The following is a 15,725-nucleotide window of genomic DNA, read 5'->3' on the forward strand; positions in this document are numbered from 1 at the left end:
ACTGACCCACAAGTCTTTGGTATTGGTGTATGGCTCCTGAGACTTGCAAGTGGGCCCCTCTTCCAGGCTGTGCACCCCGGGTCCTCTGTTGAGGGATGACTGTGCTATGTCGCAGGTGAGTGCCGTCCCCCCAGGGCAGTTCTGGGCTGCTGGGCTGTGTTGGGAGGCTCCCAGTCTGCTCAAATGATGGCTGAATGGGGCTCTGTTAATTCACACTGCTCCCCCTTCCCAGCTCTGGGACATTCAGCTGAGGTTGCAGGGAAGGCTAATGTCCACGCCCAGTTTTGTGGTGTGTGCCTGTTATTTGAAGCACTTCCGTCACACTGGGTTGTCTGGGGCAGCTCTGGGCTATGGGGCTGGCGATGGGCAGGAGTGTTTCCTGTCCACCAGGATGGTGGCTGTGAGCGGACACCCCCCTTTTCTTGGGAAGTTGTGTTGTTTAGTGAATTTTCTCAGCCACTGGATTATTGCCTTTTGTCTCAGAGCTCTCTTAGTTCTGCTCTTGACTTGACGTGCCCAAATTTCAATTCTTTGAAGCTTTCTGTATTGAGCTTCTTAGAGTAATTGTTTTAGAAAAAGCAAAAAGGATTTAAAAAAAAAAAAAAAAAAAAAAAACGGCCCTCCTCAGAGATCTAATGGGTTATTGAAATGCTAATAGACAAAGCAACCAGGGCCATTAAGGAAAAGTGCCCAGGGCAGAGAGATCAGCCTTGCTTCGGGATTTGCATATGCGCCTCAAGGCCTGATCTCCGCCCTTCCCCTTTCTGTGTTCACCAGAACTCCAAAAATCCTCTGCTTTTATTTTGGAGTTTTTCGTGTTGTTTTTTTTCTATGCCTGTCTCCTCTCTGCTGGGCTGGCTGCTCTCAGAGTCTCTGGTGTCTGGCCTCAGTCTATCTATGGTTGGAGTTTGAATCAGTAGAATGAGTTTCCGGTAAGAGCAGCCACTGCAATTCTCCCTTCTCCTTCCTGGAGCTGACAGCCCCTCCTCCCCCAGGACTGAGCCTGGCAGGGAGGGGCGCGGGTCCCCTGGCCGCAAAAACTTACAGATTTCGCTGATCTCAGCAGTTCCACGTTTTCATGAGTGTTGTATGAAGTATGCCCAAAGACAGATTGCTCTGTGGTGTCCAGTCCACGCAGTTCCTGGCTTTTTACCTACTTTCCTGGAGGAGTAACTAAAACATACAGCTCACCAGTCTGCCATCTTGCCCCGCCTCTGCTTTGCTTTTCCTAACCTGCCCAGCAGGTGGTGTCTGTCAGCCTGTTGCTCCCAACTGGTGTAAGGAGCTGTGGCCTCCTTAGTTTTTCTTTTCGCTGTTTCCCCCCAGGCTCTGTGGTCTGGTTCTGAAGGGAAAGCTGGGCTCCACCTCCTTACTCTTAGGGAAGATACACCCCCTGGGGAGTTATCATCTGCATTTGAACTGTTGTCTCTCTGACTCTGTTATCTCCACCCCTGTCTGGGTCAGAGTGCTGCAAACTAGAAATGGCTGTAACTCTCTCTTCTGATCTCCTCAGGATGAGAGAGAGAAAAAGGGACAGAAAGCCCCCTTTTGGAGCCAGTACACAGCTCTCCAGTTTCACTCATTGGCCAGAGGTAACACCTGGTCTTCTGGGCTCCCCTCCCAGGACAGATGAGTCTTCTGGTTTTTAAGGTCAGTTGTCACTAAAAGCCTCTGTCTGCTTGTTGGGGGTTTGTAGCTTGTATTCAGCAGTCCACATTTGTTAATTAAAACCCCAGTTGAAGCTCAGCTGAGCTGTATTTGCTCACTTGGAGAGTGCTGCTAGTTTCTAGCACAGCGAGGTTTTGCAGCAAAGCCTGCCATTGGGGAGGGGGCTCTTGGTGCCATTCTGCAGATTTTACTTACAGATTCTATGCTGCAATCTCAAGCATTCATCCCATTCCAGGTTGGTGTATGATGTGTGGAGTCATGGCTGTCCCCAAACCAGTTATTCCAGATTATTTACTAGTTGTTCCTTGTTGTTTATTAGTTTTTTCCAGGGGACTGACTAAATTCCACTCTTCTTTATGCCACCATCTTGCCCATCCTCCTGACTGTGTTTTAAAACTTCAACTTCTGTGTGAGACCAGGGGAAGTTTGGTGCAGGATCTATACTTTCTTCACCACACTAAATAATTTAACTTGTACAGTCAGTTTATTCAAACACCATAAATACATGGAACTTTGAATAGGAAGTGAGATCTGGTAAGTTTGTACACGTTAGTGTGAAATTACAATACATCCCAAAGCAATTTGGACAGAGAATGGAAATGTATTCACAGGGCCCTCCTGAGGAACTGGGGAAAAATGTGGAAATGTTTGACTTCCCCACCAAGGTTATTACTGATATTCTCACAAACATTGAAGACTACCAATTTGATAGGCCAAGCCCTTGATCTTGGGTCTTACTGTTATAAAGCTTGTTACTGCAAAGGAGAGGCTAACCTTACTTATAATTATGCCTAAGTGTCTCCCCAGAGAACCTCTTCTCTCTCTCTCTCCCTGTCTCTCTGTCTCTTTCTCTCTCACCCAGTTAGCAGGTAAACTCACTGCCTTCCCCCCTATGTGGGACATGATTCCCAGGACTGTAAGTCCCCCTGGCAACAAGGGACATGACTCCTGGGGATGAGCCTGGACCTGGCATCATGGGACTGAGAAAATCTTGAACAAAAAGGGGAAGAGAAATTAAACAAAATAAAGTTTCAGTGGCTGAGAGATTTCAAATGGAGTCGAGAGATCACTCTGGAGGGTATTCTTATGTACTATATATAGATATCCCTTTTTAGTTTTTAGTGTATTGGAATAGCTAGGAGTAAATACCTGAAACTGCCAAACTGCAACCCAGTAGCCTTGATTCTTGAGGATGATTGTATAACTATGTAGCTTATATGGTGTGACTTCGTGATTGTGAAAACCTTGTAGCTCACACTCCACCTATCCAGTGTATGGACAGATGAGTAGAAAAATGGGAACAAAAATTAAATGAATAATAGGGGAAATAGGGGTGGGTGGGATGTTTTTGGTATTCTTCTTCACTTGTGTTTTTATTCTTATTTTTATTTTTTATTTTTTTTATTTTTTTGGAATAATGAAAATGTTCAAATATTTATTTTGGTGATGAATGCACAGCTATATGATGGTATATTGTGAACAATTGATTGTACACTGTGGATGATTGTAGGGTGACTATAACTCAATAAACTGAATTTTAAAAAAAGGAAAAAACAAACAAACGAACAGCAGGGCATGGGGTACTTCCTTTAGGAACCAGAAATACATTAGCAGTTAAAGGCCTAAGTTCTGAAGTCAGGTGATATGGGACTGAATCCTGGTTGTTCCTCTTACTAGCTGCAAAACCTGGGCAAGTTCCTAATCCTCTCTGGGCCTTGGTTTCTTCATCTGTAAAATGGGGATAACAGTAGTACCTTCCTCATAACCTGAATGTGACATTGCAACAGAAAGCACTTACAGATGCACACAGTGCATAGTAGGTGCGACTATGATATTCGCTGTTTCTGAATGGCAATGGATTATGTCAGGGCAGCTTAAAGGCCCACTGTCTATGACAGATATCTTGTGTTATTCCAAGTCCCCATTAAGGGCTGGTTTCACCGACTGTACAGAGCCCCACCCTCAGAAGAGCCCCACACTTGGTTTAATGCTCTACTGTCACCATCTTGAAGCTCTTAATAACTTTTGAATAAGGGGATCTGCATTTTCATTTTGCACCAGGCCCTGCAAATTGTGTAACCATGCCTGCTCCCACTTTCTGCAATTTACTCAAGAGTCCAGTCACTCACAGGCCACTATCATCCTGACTCATGAGTAGTTTGCATTTAGTTAGGGACATCCTTGGAGTCTGAGCTTTGGTAACTGATGATGCACCAAAACAAGTTACAAAACAGTTGTGTAAATGGAGCTTTGTCTCTGTTATCAGAGTAAATAGGCTGAGGGTCAGCTCAGTTTGGTTTCAGTTTTTGTACTCTTCCTCAGATGTGTGGGTATAACATGGGGATGGAATTATCACAAAGGGATGCTAAACCGTGCTTACATCTCACATTTTACTGAATAGGTAACCTGTCTTACACATGCATTTACTATTATGTAGTATTCATTGTGTTAATTAAAAAGAAATGCACAAAAAGTGCTATTGAATGTACAATAGCTTCTTATCATTATGTAGTTTCTCAATGAATGAGTATTAAACATTCTAAAGTATTATCAGGCAGGAGATCGGGAGTTTTTCTGATAATAATAGAGGTCAGCCTACTTGAAACAATTTGGAAACTCCATATTAGACTATAAGTTCCCGCACTGAAGTCCTCTTGTTTCCTTGTTCAGAACCTTGCACACAGCATGTGTACAATAAACATGTGCAGTGAATGTGTTAGCTGGTTTGATCAGAAGGGAAATCTTAATGTATTGGAATTGAGAAATGTATTAGGTTGAGTTAACAGAAATAATAGTCAGTGAACTCTGAGAAGATATTGGAAGATATGTGAGATTAAGAAGAGGGAAAACACAGAGTGTTATGTTCTTGGAAGCATAAGAAATGATGAGCCAAAATGAAGCAAATGCACAGCTGGCATCCAGTTCAATAGAAGAGAGGTTGGTTTGACATGGAAGTAGGCAGGCACCCAGCCAGTCCTCGGGAACACACACACCTCCTCTCTCCAGAGTTACATTCATGTCGTTCCACTGCTCAAAATGTTCCAGTGACTTCCCAGCCTATGAGGGACTGCATCATCACCCCGCGCTCACTCTCCAACCTGATTCCTTCCTATCACCTTGCTCTGCTACAGCCACATGGTTCTTCCAGCTGCCCCCTGAACATCCCTTGCACATCCCCATGCCCTTGGTGTCCGCTTTGCCTGGAAGATTCTTTTATCATTTGCTATATTCCTCAGTTTATTTGGGTCTCTTCTCAAAGGCCGCATCTTCAGAGTGAACTTTCCTAACCTCCATAGCTAAGGTAGCTAGCACTGCAGTTACTCTATAGCCCTGTATCTTGCTTTATCTTTTAGAAAAATCATGTTATATATCTACTTGTTTAATTTCCTATTGCATTTCTCTTCCTCCATTAAAATGTAAACTACATGAGGACAAGCACATTTTTATGTTTTGTTCCCTGCAGTGTCGATACAGCTTCAAGTATTGCCTGGCACAGAGCTGATGCTCAATCAATAATTGTTGAATGAGTGAATGAGTGATTTAAACTCACATGAAAATGAAGAAATTAGTAATTAGAAGAAAGCACTAGTTCCACCTTGGAAGAAGGTCTGGGAGGAGTTGGGGAGTTGACGAAGGATGAGATCACAAGGGGCTAGACTTAGATTTAGAATTTTAAAGATTACACAGAGCCTGCAAGTTTTAAAACATCTTGCATACTGTAGACATGTTATGTCTTCTCCTTGTAAAGTCACAGTCAGTGTCAATAAACCGAGAGTTTTGATAAGTGCACAGTGACTCACACGTTCTCTGTGGTGGCCATTGCTGCACAGAAGCAGGTCCCAGGCTGCACCAAACTTGCCCTCCTGTTGTGGTGGCCTTTGTGATATGGTGTGCAATGTGATGACTTGAGTACTCTCTCTGCTTTTTGCTATTAACAAGGAGAGTTGATTCCACCCAAGGAAGTAAGAATAGGTAGAAGTGAGAATCCACCAACTGACAAAAAGATTTATTCTTCCCTCAGAAAAAGATTATCCTAGGCAAACCCATGGAGTTTGAGTTTATTATTGTTCCAATTTTATTATTGTTCCAAACTCTTTTCTCCATTAACAAACTCTGTACTGATACTTTTTGCCACATGACTTTACAGTGCCTCCTGGTTAGGTTGGTAGAATACAAATTCCTGCTTCATTGACTTTGGACTTGGCCATGTTACTTGCTCTGGTCAATGGAATGTTAGTCCATGTCACATGAACCAAGGCTTAAATGTGTTGTGTGGCTTGCCTTTCTCTACCATCTGCCATGAAATGGTCATCTTCCAGGAAGTTACTACCCCAGCTAATCTGAAGACCTGTGAGTGAGAATAATAAATGTATATTATTGGAAACCATAAAAACTTGGCAATTTTTGATATTTTCAGAAATATTTCTACAACTGTGCCCCATTTATCAAGCAAAGGTGCCATGGCTTACATATGTTTTGCACCCATTTTGCCCAAAGCCTACATCAAACTATGAGGGTTCTGTTTTTCATTTGTACAATGGTTGGGGGGTAATCTCTTCTTATTGCATTGCTGCAGAGAGCTGGTCTACTTTAGAAATTCTGCCTCATGGCCCAGCATCTAGGACACTTCTGCAGCAGAAAAGCTCCATTTCTTTTGCATCTTCTGTTACATTACTCTGCACAGAGCAGATACTCAATAAATGCAACATTTTCTACCTGTGCTGCATGATAAAGTGACCATTAGTGAATGTGTCGGCTGGTTTGATCAGAAGGGAAATCTTAATGTATTGGAATTGGGAAATATATTAGGTTGAGTTAACAGAAATAACAGTCAGTGAACACTGAGGAGATATTGGAAGATATGTGAGATTAAGATTACTAATTTCTTCATTTTCATGTGAGTTTAAATCACTCATTCACTCATTCAACAAACACCTGGCTGTTTAAATTGTATTAATTAGAATGAATAAATACAAACATTTAGTTTCTCAGTCACAGTAGCCACATTTCAAGTTCTCAATAGCACCTGTAACTAGTGGTCACCGTATTAGACAGTGAAGACATAGAATGTTTCCATCATCACATACATTTCTGTTGGACAATGGCTACCTCAAGATTCTTGAGTCAGATGATTTATTAATTTTGAAGGTTGGGAGAACTAATTTGTCTGTGGTTTGATTCTGTGGCTGTTGGGATGGTAGAATGGAAAGAAGGGGGGAGAGAGCTGAAAGAAATATGAGCTCCATAGGGCACTTTCATTTTTGGTTTGCACATAATCTTTAGAAAATACCACCTGTCATGGCTATCTTTTTCATTTCTGCAGAGCATATGGTTCTTCCAGAATGTTCTGTTTCAACAGAACAACCATATTTTAGTTCATCTCCCAAATGTGGGGAATGTATCAGTAAGGTTTATAAATCCATGGTCGCCAATCCCTCCAAAATGAAGGAAAAAATGAACAACAGAAAAATCCAATCAAAAAGTGTGTTCAATGCTGAAGTTAGCACTCCTGGCCCCAGTTCAGTTATTGCAGGGGCAGCATTATAATTGTCTCCACAAGATTCAGCAAGCTGTACTGGCAGAGACTCAGCAGGAAGAAGGCCACAGAGCATGGGCTGAGATCAGCTATTTATCTGAGGCCAATAACCAAGAAACAAGGGGAGACTCATTATGTAAGCCAGCTACAGGTATATTAGCTCCATTTCAGAGACTTCCAACAGGTTTTCATTTATTTCCACATTTCACATCAGCGTCAACCTTAATATAAGAAACACTGTGGTCATTTTTTTTTTAACAATACTTGGAAAAGAAAATTCTCAAGGGGAACTTTTCAAAGGTTTTTTAGGTCCATTTTTCTTGTAAGAAACTTTTACATCTGAGGCAATACAACCTGTTCTCAAAATAGACTGAAAAGTTTCCATCTGTCTCCGGCCACCTGGTTGTCTTTGGCTGTTGATGCAAATTAATTGATTTCTTAGTGCTTAGGCTTCTTTCACTAGTAACATTCCCTGGACTCTGTCAACCCCAGCAGCTGCCTCACACAATTCCCAGCATCTCGTTCTTCAGCTAACCTCTTCCAGCCTTCCAACCTATTAATCTAGAAACTCTATTCCAACAAATTTTCAGCCTCATTGAGATCACCAAGCCAGGTAACAGCTTTTTCTCATTAATTTGTTTCCCTTCTTAGTGTCTGTGCCACGGCCCATTGCTATAATCACTACTTCACAAACACCCTTCTATTCAATGCCCCTCTCTCTGACATACCTTCCTGGGAAAACCCTGACCCTGGTTTTGCCATGTTACTGTCCTTTTCTCCACCTGCTACCAAGTGGCTGAGCAGGTCAACTCAAATGTGCATTCCACACTGCCCAGCATTTCTACCACATTCCACCATTCTAAGATGTTGATTCCAATCCCCCCATCTCTCCTTAAACCACTCCTCTACCCCCTTCAAACTCCAGTGATGACTTTGCTCCTTTCTTCATTCAGAAGATAGAAACCAATGGATGGAGACTTTCATATTCCCACCAACACATCTGCAAACCTGCCTCCACCTACACTCAACTTCCTTTTACTTCTCTCCTAGTGTAAGGGAAGGCCAATCGCACACTGCTCTGATAATTCCATCCCTTTACACCTTTTCAAGGAGTTTGCTCAATTGGTCTATGCTTTAAACTTATCTTATAAACTAATATGTACTTCTCTGCAGAATTATTTTCCAGATCCTGCAAACGTGCTTTAATTTCCTCCATCTTAGAAAAAAAAGCAAAAAACCCCTCATTTTCACATTCTCCTCATGCTAACACTGCAGTTCTCCATTCCTTTTCACAGCCCAACCTCTTGCAAGAGTTGTCTACACATTGCTTCCATTTTCTCACCTCCCATTCACTCTTCCCCTCACTGCAACTCATATTTATCACTACATTTCCCTGGGAAGTTCCCTTTTGCAGTTGTCTAATGTTGCATAACAAAGCATCCCATCATAGTGGCTCCAAACCAGAAGAGCTCACCAATGGATACCTTGGGCACAGCTCTGGAGGGACAGTTTGCCTTTCCTCCAGTGGACGTCAGCCAGGCAGCGTGAGGCTGGCAGGAATCACCTGAAGTTTCACTAAGTTCACATGCCTGGCAGTAGATGCTGGGAAAACTCAAAACACCTGGGGACCTCAACAGCTGGTCCTCCCCAGGCAGCTGTTGCTTTCTTTTTTTTTTTTTTTTTATCATTTTATTGAGATATATTCACATACCACGCAGTCATACAAAACAAATTGTACTTTCGATTGTTTACAGTACCATTACATAGTTGTACATTCATCACCTAAATCAATCCCTGACACCTTCATTAGCACACACACAAAAATAACAAGAATAATAATTAGAGTGAAAAAGAGCAATTGAAGTAAAAAAGAACACTGGGTACCTTTGTCTGTTTGTTTCCTTCCCCTACTTTTCTACACATCCATCCATAAACTAGACAAAGTGGAGTTTGGTCCTTATGGCTTTCCCAATCCCATTGTCACCCCTCATAAGCTACATTTTTATACAACTGTCTTCGAGATTCATGGGTTCTGGGTTGTAGTTTAATAGTTTCAGGTATCCACCACCAGCTACCCCAATTCTTTAGAACCTAAAAAAGGTTGTCTAAAGTGTGCGTAAGAGTGCCCACCAGAGTGATCTCTCGGCTCGTTTTGGAATCTCTCTGCCACTGAAGCTTATTTCATTTCCTTTCACATCCCCCTTTTGGTCAAGAAGATGTTCTCCATCCCACGATGCCGGGTCTACATTCCTCCCCGGGAGTCATATTCCACGTTGCCAGGGAGATTCACTCCCCTGGGTGTCTGATCCCACGTAGGAGGGAGGGCAGTGATTTCACCTTTCAAGTTGGCTTAGCCAGAGAGAGAGGGCCACATCTGAGCAACAAAGAGGCATTCAGGAGGAGACTCTTAGGCACAAATACAGGGAGGCCTAGCCTCTCCTTTGCAGCAACCGTCTTCCCAAGGGTAAAACTTATGGTAGAGGGCTCAACCCATCAAACCACCAGTCCCCTATGTCTGTGGTCATGTTAGCAACCATCGAGGTGGGGTAGGCGAATACCCCTGCATTCTCCACAGGCTCCTCAAGGGGGCACTACATCGTTTTTTTTTTTTTGTTTTTTTTTTTCCTTGTTTGTCTTTTTTCTTCTTTTTTTTTTTTTTTAACTTTCCCTTCTTTTTTCAAATCAACTGTATGAAAAAAAAAGTTAAAAAGAAAACAAACATACAATAAAAGAACATTTCAAAGAGACCATAGCAAGGGAGTAAGAAAAAGACAACTAACCTAAGATAACTGCTTAACTTCCAACATGTTCCTACTTTACCCCATGAAAGTTACATACTATGGCAGCTGTTGCTTTCTATGGCCTTTCCATGTGATCTGTCTAGTAGGGACACTTCAGGGTAGCCAGAATTTTACATGTCGGCTCAGGGAAACCAAGATGCATGTCCCAAGAGAGAAGAGCCAGTTGTAATGCTGTATAAAAATTACTCCAAATTTTGATGGTGCAAAAATACCATTTATTATGCTCATGAATTCTGCAAGTCAGGAATTCAGACAGGGCAGGGGAGGGATGGCTTATTCCTGCTCCACAATGTCTGGGCCTTCATTGGAAGATGCAAAGGCTGTGGGCTGGAACCTTCTTGAAGCTCATTCACTCACTCATCTGCAGGTTGATGCTGGCTGTGGGCTCAGACTTCAGCTGGGAACTTCAGCCAGAATAAGTACTCTTGGCCTCTCCGTGTGTCCTGGGCTGCCTCAAACACAGTGGCTGGGTTCCAAGGGCAACCACAGAGAGAGAGAAGGGGAGGGAGAAACTGAGATTGACCTCAGTTAAAGCATTTTATGACCTAGTTTTGGAAGACTGTACATCAAGGCTCCATCTTGGGACTTCCTCTCTTCAATGTTAAACTCTCATAGGACAGGCCTATCTAGTCATAGGATTTAAATATCATAGTTATATTGATGACTTCAAAATTTTTTCTAGCTCCAAATCTATACCCTAAGCTTTGACATCTCCATATGGAAGTCTGATAGGGTTTTCAAATTTAACTAAGTCCAAAAGTCTTGGTTTCCCCTATTCCCTTCCAGTCTTCACATTTCAGTAAATATCATTTAGCCAAAATCTTTAGAATCATTCTTTTATTTCCCATTTCTTTCACATCTCTCCTTTCAATCCTTCAGAAATTCCTGTTGGTAAACCTATTTACTTCTTTTCATCTCTTCCATTAAAAAATAACCCCAAACACCCATATCTTCTTTCTAGACTCCTGAAGTAGCCTCCTACTTGCAGACAGAATCAGCATCTATTACTTTTGTGACTATTAAAGACTTTCATACCGTTTGATCACTTTTTCTTAAAATAGCATCTGAAAAACACCCAAGTGAAACTTCCTGACCTCAGAATACCACTGGCTTCCATCTTGCAATGACTCTCCAATGACAAGAACCCAAAGAAATGGCTCTTATTATACTTGTCTCCAAGGAATTGTATTATACTATTAATAAAGGACATAAAACTTGTCTAGAAAAGTCTGATAGGTACTGTACTTTTTTCTTTGTTAAGCTGACAATATTTTTCAAGATGAGCAGATCTTGCTAATGAGGAACATTCACTGTGATTTAAAATATTAAATCAATATCTATTCAATATATGCAAAGTTCCATGCACAATATTAAAAATATTGGTTGAATGCCTGTCATATGCCAAGCATTGTTCTAGTTGCTGGGGAAACAGAAGTAAACAAAACAGATCATCTAATGAGGAAAGGCAGACCAAAAACAATTCATAAAATATATCAAAGGTGATAAGAGCTGTGAATAAAACTAAAGCAGAACACTGAGTGATAGAAAAGGAGTGGGCAAGTTGCAGGGCCGTGTGCAGTTTTGTATCTGTTAGTTAGAGAATGCATCCCTGTAAGATGATGTCTGAGTAGAAACCTGAACAATGTGAAGGAGCAGCCATGTGTGTATCTGAGGAAAAGTGCTCCCAGCATAGGGAACAGCGAGTGCAAGGGCCCTGAGGTTGACACGTGTTTGGCATGTTCAAGCTGCTGCAGTGAAGCCAGTGTGGCTGGAGTGGTGTGATCAAGGAGGAGGGTGGCAGGGAATGAGGTGGGAGAGGGAGGGGAAGTCCTCATAGCTTGTTGTGCACACTGTGTGTGAGGCTGAGAGTATTTTGGGGGAAGGGTGTTCTTATTAGAAACACTTGCCTAAATTGGAGGGACTGTTGTCTTGGTTTCCTGGGACTGCTGTAACAAAGTACACAAATTTGGTGGCTTAAAACAACAGAAATTTATTGTCTCACAGTTCTGGAGTCTAGAAGTCCAAAATCAAGGTATCGGCAGGGCCATGCACTCTCTCTGAAACCTGTAGGGGGAATCCCTCCTTGCCTCTTCCCAGCTCCTGGTGGTTTGCCAGCAATCCCTGGAAATCTGTGCCTGCAATGTCACATGGTATTCTCCCCTCTCGTGTCTGACTGTTCTCTCCTTTTCTATTTCTAATAAAGATCCTCCTCCATTGGATTTAGGTGATTTCATTCAATCCATGATGATTTAATCCGGAGATCCTCAATTCAGTCACATCTTTTGCCATATAAGATAATATTCATAGTTTCCAGTGGACATGACTTTGGGGGGGACACCATTCAACTCCTTACAGGTTGTGTTACTAGAAACAAAGGAAGCTTTGGGGTAGGGGCATATACATGATGTCAGAACCCTTATGAACCCCAAATCTATTCAATATATGCAAAACTCTATGCCCAATGTAGCCAATACCCAGTGAAAGCATCAGATAGAAAGGCAGTCAGACAGTTTGGGTTCAAGTCCCAAATCCAGCACTTAGCAAATCGCCTATCTTCTCTGAGCTTGTCATCATGTGTTGTGTCAATAATGAATTAATTGAGAAAAAAACACATTTAAAGGGCTCAATAAATATTGTTTATTATTATTATAAGGGAGTTTCTAAGCCCTTCCCTTCATGGTAGCAGCATGAAACATAGAGATCCTATCAATACAGTGAATTTTATTTTACTTGTATTTCTAGCCCCAATTCCCAATTGCTCTTTCTATGCTTCATTCACATCTCTGCCTGCCCCAGCTCCCACCATTCTGTATCTCTTGAACTTGCTTTATTTATCCTCTGCCGCAGTCATCAGCATGTGCCCTCCTAGATGTCTATTTCATCGTAGTCTGTCCCCTCCAACTAAAATGTAAGCTCTCATGAAGAGCTTTTCTTCTTTAGTTCATTTATGTATCTCCAGTGTCTAGAAGAGTGTATGGTACATAACATTTGTTGAAGAAATAAAGGAAACACAAATTGCAGGGGAGCTCTTCCAGCTATCAGTAAGAATGGGTATTAAAAATCACTTACCTTTATAAGGGTATTGAGAGATCTGAACTTTCTAATACAGAGCATTATTCCTTTACATTTCTATCAGGAATGCTCTAGCACAGGACATCTTGAGTTTCAAGCCTGAAAATTTAGAGAGTTCCAGAAGCTAGACCAATTTACTTTATCAGGAACAAGAAGCCAAATCTATTTCAACAGCAGCCCTGTAAAGTCCTTTGGGGCCTCACCTGCCAACCACTCTGACAACTGAGAACAAGTACTGTTTGGCAAATTTCTTCTGTCAGTAACTGCAAAACAGTCCTTTCCTCTACTGACTTGGCTTCTAACATAAGTCACATATTACAACATGCAATTTCTCCAAAGGGCCTTTCAGATATTTCACTTCCTGAAATTACAGTGATTGTATATTTTAGGCCATTTGCAGCCCTGTCTTATCCACCAGAGACTGGAAGTAGAAAGATGGAAGAGACATAAGATTTCCTATGGCCCTGTTTGGTTTAATAAGTGTGAACTTCACAAAGAACATCTTGCTCATTTCCCCAGGGCCAAAAAAGACTTATGGAAGCTGTTCTACAAAATAACAATTGCATTTTATTTGTCATCTCTGTATTTTCTTGGGGAAGCATAGCCTGGGGTTAGTTTTGCATTGAGTTGCAGGTTTGACTTAAATCTCCACATACACTTCCTGGGGGTAGGGCTTTAGCACATCAAGCAGGAAAGAGCAAATCTGTAACAATTATTACAATAAAAATTCCTGTATAGGAGATTTGAGGGTTTTGCTTATTTTGGTTTACTAAGATACATTCTTGTCACTCAGCTGGTCACCTCCTTTCATTCCCTAAGATTTATGCGTGAACAGCTTAGAGTCACATGTAGAAATTACCAGGATTTGAAAAATGACTCTGAGAAAGAAAATCTACCTTTCAATACCTCCTAAAATAGCAACACTAGCAAATGAACTTCCTTCCACTCACACCACCCCTGAGTATAAAATCGCAGCCTTGGAAAATTCTTGTATTCACCCTTGTAGGACTGGAGCCTCCATGCCAGGGAACATCACGGGAAAGCTGGTTTCTGTGGAGCTCTGGCTGGCCATGTCTGATGCTGTGTTTGCTGCCTCCTTCCACGCAAGCAAGGCTTAGGGAATGAGAGCAGCTTTCCAGAATAGGAATCTAATTTAACTGACGGTAGATTTATATAATAGTGGATTTGTTTGCTCCCACTGCGTCAAGACTGCCAGAAATTGCAAGGGTAAGGTTTGCATTCATGATAAGGCTGGGGGTGAGGGGACATTGCCATTAAAAGAAATGCCATTCATACTGGGGTAGGAAATGTGGGCATCCCTTGGGACTGAAGGGGAGAGAGACTTCCTCTGCTCTTCAGCCCGGGGTAGGAAGTCATGGAGAATCAAATATCTAGAAATGCATCTAACCAAGGATGTAAAGGACTTGTACATAGAAAACAATAAAACATCGCTAAAAGAAATCTAGGAAGATCTAAATAAACCGAAGGGTATTTTGTGTTCATGGGTTGGAAGACCAAATATTGTTAAGATGTCAATTTTACCCAAAGCAATTTACAGATGCAAAGCAATCCCAATCAAAATTCCAACAGCCTTCTTTGCAGAAATGGAAAAGACATTCATCAAATTTATATGGAAGGGTAAGGGACCCCAATTAGCCTAACCCATTTTGAAAAAGAAGAATGAAGTTGGGGGACTCACACTTCCTAATCCTTAAACTTATTACAAAGACACAGTAATCAAAACAGCATGGTACTGGCACAAGGATGACATATAGACCAATGGAATCAAATTGACGGTTCAGAAACCAACCTTTATATTTTTGGCCAACTGTCTTTTGACATGGGGGTGAAGATCACTCAGTTGGGAAAGAATAGTCTCTTCAACAATGGTGCTGGGAAAACAATCTCCATATGCAAAAGAATGAAGGTAGACCCCCCACTTCACACCATATACAAAAATCAACTGAAAATGGATGAAAGAGCTACATATATGAGCCAGAACTATCAAGCTCCTAGAAGAAAATGTAGGGAAGCATCTTCAGGATCTTGTGTTAGGCAATGGTTTCTTAGACTTTACACTCAAAGCACAAGCAACAAAAGAAAAAATAGATAAATGGGACCTCATCGAAATTAAAACTTTTATGCCTCAAAGGACTTTACCATGAAAGTGAAACAACAACCTACTCTATAGGAGAAAATATTTGGAAAGCACGTATCTGATAAGAGTTTAATATCCAGAATATATAAATGAATCTTACAACTCAATGACAAAAAAAAAAAAAAGAAAGGATAAACAACCCAAATTAAAAATGGACAGAAGTCTTGAATGGACATTTCTCCATAGAAGATACACAAATGGCCAAAAGCACATGAAAAATGCTCAATATCATTAGCCTTCAGGGAAATGCAAATCAAAATCACAATGAGCTACAGTTTCACACCCACTAGAATGACTACTATTAATAAATGGAAAATTACAAGTGCTGGATGTGGAGAAATAAGAACATGTATTAACTGCAGGTGGGAATGTAAAATTGTGCAGCCACTGTGGAAGACAGCTCGACAGTTTCTCAGAAAGTTAAGTATAGCTTTCTAGGTATATACCCAAAAGAACTGAAAGCATAGACTCGAACAGATATTTGCACACT

At 41.5% G+C, this 15,725-nt stretch overlaps 1 long non-coding RNA gene across 1 annotated transcript; it reads right to left on the reverse strand.

Moving 5' to 3' along the window:
• Window positions 1–10,265: 10,265 nt before the first annotated feature.
• Window positions 10,266–14,176, reverse strand: LOC119543644. The gene is made up of 3 exons (XR_005218673.1): window positions 14,076–14,176; window positions 13,075–13,176; window positions 10,266–10,471 (listed from the first exon to the last, which is right to left on the reverse strand). It is a non-coding gene; the product is annotated as an uncharacterized LOC119543644 (long non-coding RNA).
• Between the last annotated feature and the right edge of the window lie 1,549 nt (window positions 14,177–15,725).

Source organism: Choloepus didactylus, chromosome 9 (genome assembly GCF_015220235.1).
Source record: "Choloepus didactylus isolate mChoDid1 chromosome 9, mChoDid1.pri, whole genome shotgun sequence".
In the NCBI taxonomy this organism is placed as follows: Eukaryota; Metazoa; Chordata; class Mammalia; order Pilosa; family Megalonychidae; genus Choloepus; species Choloepus didactylus.